The sequence below is a fragment of the Carassius auratus genome, unplaced genomic scaffold, assembly GCF_003368295.1.
Source record: "Carassius auratus strain Wakin unplaced genomic scaffold, ASM336829v1 scaf_tig00040781, whole genome shotgun sequence".
NCBI classification, from domain to species: domain Eukaryota; kingdom Metazoa; phylum Chordata; class Actinopteri; order Cypriniformes; family Cyprinidae; genus Carassius; species Carassius auratus.
Window position 1 is genome coordinate 70,076 of NW_020526608.1, and position 5,660 is coordinate 75,735.

A 5,660-nucleotide genomic window follows, 5' to 3' on the forward strand; every position below is an offset into this window, starting at 1 on the left:
GCCGGCTTTCTCCTGAATCATTCAAAATAACCCAAAGTGAAGGAGGGATATCTGACTGTTCGATGATGAGTCTTCAGCTCGTTCTCCAGCTTGGAGATTTAGTTTTAGTTTAGTTCAGTTTAGTTTCTTAATGAACATAGAAGGAGATATTAAGCATGTTTCATCTCAAGGACGTTCAGCTAAACATCTCATTTCGTGAAGTTAAATGTCGGTGGGTGGGTTGTTTGTTAGCATACTTTAAAGCTCTGCTCTCGGTAAATGTCAGCCAGTTTATGAGCCGGTTTCAGTTCCTCCTGCAAAGCATGCTGGGGGAAAAAAAAACATGTCTAAACTAAATAACAGATGAAGCAGAATGTGGTTCCTCCCTATAAAAAGGTTTTCAATCAAAACGTGCTTATCCTTCACAAAATTACAAAGAAATGTACAATTATGTAATTTATATGTACAATTTATTTGCACACCTATACATCTATTATATTTATGATAACAGATATATATATATATATATATATATAATATATATATATATATATATATATAAGTTATATATCGAAATAACTTATTCAGGTCAGTACTAAAGAAAAAATAACATGTATTTTACTGCAAGGTGTATTTAAACTTTTGACCCAGACTGAATTATTATTATTATTATTATATTATATTATGTGATCCTGAAAAACAAACCAGTCATAAGTGTCAATATTTTGAAAGTGAGATTTATGCATCATCTGAAAGCTGAGTAAATCATCTTTCCATTGATGTATTTATTAGGATCAGACAATATTTGATCAAGATACAACTATTTAAAAATCTGGAATCTGAGGGTGCAAAAAAATCTATTGAGAAAATCATCTTTAAAGTTGTCCAAATGAAGCTCTTAGCAATGCATATTACTAATCAAAAAATTAAGTTTTGATATAGTAACAGTATGAACTTTACACAATATCTTCATGGACTATGATCTTTATTTAATATCCTAATGATTTTTGGCATTAAAGAAAAATCGATAATTTTGGCCCAAACAAAGTATTTTGCTGAAAAAAATTCCCCAGCGTTTTAAAACTGATTTTGTGCTCCAGGGACACATATATGATTCTATTAAAAATGTATAAAATTATGCATCAGTTATTTTTACATAAAACTTTTCTCATCATCATCATATTTCGTGGTTCTTGGCATTTAAAAAGTTTCAACGGCTCAATTCCAGGCATTTGTGCCATTTGTTATTTAAATATATAATTTCTGATATTCAGAATATTTATACAGATATTTAAAATTTTATATAGAATAAATTTTTGTGCAGGATGTTTTTTATTCAATATGTATTTGCAAATTAATTTTGTGTTAAGCATTATAATACATTTAATAAAGTAAATCGTTAATACATTTATTAATATAAACTAACATTCAAAAGATTGAGGTTGGTACGATTTTTTTATTAAATTAATAATGTTATTCAACAAGAATGCATTAAATTGATCAGAAGTGACAGTAAAGTCATGTATAATGTTCCAAAAGATTTATATTTCAAATAAATGCTGTTCTTTTCAACCTCAAAGAATCAAAGAATCCTGAAAAAAAAGTATAAATGCATCAAAGATTAATATTATAAAGTATAAAGCTTTATAATATTAATAATAAAATGTAATATTAAACAGTTTTTAACACTTATAATAATCAGAAATGTTTCTTGAGCAGCAAATCGGCATACTATCATGATTTCTGAAGATCATGTGACACTGAAGACTGGAGGAATTGATGCTTGAAAATACAGCTGTGCATCACAGAAATAAATTACAGTTACAATATATTCACATAGAAAACAGTTCTTTTAATTATAATAATATTTCACAATGTTACTGATTTTACTGTAGTTTTTGATCAAATAAATGCGGCCTTGGTGACCATGAGTCACACACAGCACACATTAAACTACAACAATTTAGTCACTATTTAACGTTTACGACTGACACAACACAGAGGAAGAGACACCTTAAAATTATGTCCTTTGGATTTCAGACATAAATAGTGTATTATTACTATTACAAATAATATTCATGAAAAATATTTTATAAAATCTTAAAATAGTTAATAATTTCGATTAGTATTATTTCAATTAATATTTTACTTATTTTGCATTTATCAGAAATATAGAAGAAAAAAACGTAATCTTGTAAAATATTACTGCCAATTTAAAATAACAGGTTTCTATTTTAATATACTTTTAAAATAGAATTTGACATATACTGTATGGGATATTTTTAAATATAAATGATATTCATCTTTTCTGCTCTTTTGAAGGAGGAGAATCCCATTATCGCAGGGTATGGCAATGAAACAAAAAAGTAATGTGATGCACTCAAAATACATATCATATATATTTAATTTAAATGTGTATATTATAATTAACTTCTGCGCGCGTTCTCCGGCTTTTAAAACACGCCTGTTAGAAACCGGGAAGTCTCCGTTTTATTGGGAGCGCGTTCTCCCTGCGTCGCGTTTGCGCAGCATCAACGCAGCCTGACGTCAGCTTCCAGCAAGCAGGCGCCTGTCAGTCTACACTATTTCCTCTGACACACTTCGCTCTGGGATTGATTTAGATAAGAGTGGCCTTTAGAGCTAGAAAAACTTGTTGACGGCTGCTGATAGGCATGCGAGCTAATGGTTAGCAGTGGCAGGAGGAGTCATGCTCTGGTCAAAGTAGAAACGCTGTATTGTTTCATCTTCTATTTCGAGGGAAAACAGGCAGAGGTGTTTTCCCGCTTGAGTATGTTTAGAATCGGGTGGAGAGGCGTGAGATTGAGCAGGAAAGTCACTAATGCAGCTGCTTTCTGCGCAGACGCGCACGTCGCCGCTACAGCACAGTGAGTACATCGCTCATTATTGGTTATTCACTAAGTTCAGCCTTCGGGTTTATAAAACATAATAATAATGAGCCATCCAAAACAACCCCTAGATCCACAAGCCCAAAACGAGTAATGCTTATGGGCAAACAGGGCCTTGTGTGCTTGTTTTGTTTCCATAAGTTTCGATTCAAAATCTGGCTGTGTTTCAAAACGTAGTGAGCTGCCTATCTAGACAGCATTCTCGGTCCAAAGATGAACATATTATATTATAATCAAATGTGTGTGTGTATATATATATATATAGTAATGTTGTACATTTATATATATTATATGGCTATATAATTTTATTTTGTAAAATCTAAAAATTAAATAGTGTGTGTGTGTGTGTGTGTGTGTATAATTTTATATATATATCTAAATTAATAATATATTATTAACTTATTTTAGGTGTAATATTTAATTTTACATATAAATATAAATATATTCATATATATATATTATTATAATTATTATTCTATTACAATTTTCTTATTTTAGATGTATCATATTAATATTTTTATTGTAAAATATTATTATAATGTATATTTTTTCATACATATATAAATATATATATATATATATATATATTATATATAATATATATATATATATATATATTCTCAAATGTTTCACAAAAATGTGCAAAAGCCTCTCAAGGTTTCACTTTCGTTTAGCAGGAAATGTGATAAGAGTCTAAAGGCGGGAATAAAACAGTGTCATTAGGGGGCGGTGTGTGGCCTCATGGTTCAGTTTGGGCCTGAACTGATCTGTAACTGAAGGTTGTAGGTTCAGATCCCGACTGAAATTATCACCATTGTGACCTTGATCAAGACATTGAACCTCTTGAAAAACAGGTTAACCGATGAGTCCAGTTGGTCACTTTGGATAAAATTGTGTGCTTGTACAAACTTTGTTTTGAGGATGTGTGTGAAGGGGATCGCAGCTTGTTTGGGCTTCTCTTTGACATCGACGGGGTGCTGGTTCGTGGACGGACGCCGATCCCTGCAGCCAAACAGTGTTTCAGGAACCTGGTGGACAGTGATGGAAAATACAAGGTCCCTGTGGTGTTTGTGACTAATGCGGGAAACTCTCTCCGAGAAACCAAAGCCGAGCAGCTGTCTCATCTTCTGGAGGTCGAGGTGAGACACTAATATTCACACCCTGTGGGTAACGTGAGCTGTTTGCATGAGTCTGAGAGTGAGACAGGACAGCTTGATCTCTCCACACAGGTGTCTGCAGACCAGGTGGTGCTATCCCACAGTCCTCTGCGGGTTTTCTCTCAGTTCCATGAGCTGTGTGTGCTGGTGTCCGGACAGGGACCCGTCGTGGAAGTCGCACACAAGTATCCTTCTTTACCTTGACTTTAATGACTATACTTGGTTAATAGTTATAAATAATTACAATTATAAAAATATCATATTATATTATAATAATTCATTACAATATATTTAAATAATGTATTATTTATAATAATTATTGTTTTTTATTACTATTAAAATACATTAATAATTACAACTATTTTTTTTTTTTTTTTTTAGCATATTTATAATTACTATAGTTAGGTTATGATTATTAGTATTTTATATATATATATAACTATATATATATATATATAGTTTATATATATATATATATAGTTATATATATATATATATATATATATATATATATATATTATATATATATATATATATATATATATATATAACTATATATATATATATATAATATATATAGTTATATATATATATATATATATATATATATAGTTATAAAATATAATTATTGTAATTGCAATGTGTAATAATAAAAATATACTTTAATAATATAATGAATACATACTATACTATAATAGTTCATTTAATAATAATACATAAAATAAATAAAATATAATTTAATTGATTAAATATATTAATTACATTTGTAAATTATAATACATTCATAATAAATTGTATTTAATAATACATTTCTGTAATTATAATTAAGAGTATACTTTAGTAGTTATAAATATATTTTATAATAAAGTTTATTACAGTATGTATATAATACAATGTAGAATTTAAAAATATAGAAATTTATTGAAAATATATATTTAATATATATAATATATAAAAATATAAATTACATGTACTATAATAAAAAAAATTGTGTGTGTGCGGTGTGTTGTGTGTACGTGTGTGCGTGTAGGTGTGTGTGGGTGTGTGGTGTGTGTGTGTGTGTGTGTGTGTGTGTGTGTGTGTGTATATGTAATTAGTTTGTTTTTAGCTGTCCTTGACCAGATAAACTCCAGTGTAGGTTTCAAGAACGTTGTGACCATTGACATGTTAAGGGAAGCCAATCCTCTCCTGGATGTAGTGGATCACAACCGCAGACCCAAAGACACGGTGAGTAGAACAATGATAGTCAAATACATCCTAATCTCAACCTTTGACTATATATATCTCACTTAATATTCCCAGAATCCCCCGTCTAAGGATTTGCCACCAATAGACGGTAAGTTTCGTTCCACTGGAGTCACGTTCTGTTCTGGAGATCTGTGTCTATACTCATCTGCGTTTACGCTCACTTTATAGCCATCGCCCTGTTCGGTGAACCTGTCAGGTGGGAGACCAGCATACAGCTGATCACTGATGTGCTCTTGACCAATGGAGGCAGGAAACCCTGTGACATCCACTGCATTACCCACACATGCCTGTGCTGGCCTGCAACATGGATCTCCTGTGGATGGCTGAAGCCAAAAACCCTCGGTTTGTTTTTTATTAATTTTTTTATTAA

The 5,660-nt window shown here is 30.7% G+C and overlaps 1 pseudogene; it reads left to right on the forward strand.

Moving 5' to 3' along the window:
* The first annotated feature begins 2,661 nt into the window (after positions 1-2,661).
* LOC113084864 (haloacid dehalogenase-like hydrolase domain-containing 5) lies at positions 2,662-5,632 on the forward strand (annotated as a pseudogene).
* Positions 5,633-5,660: the final 28 nt, after the last annotated feature.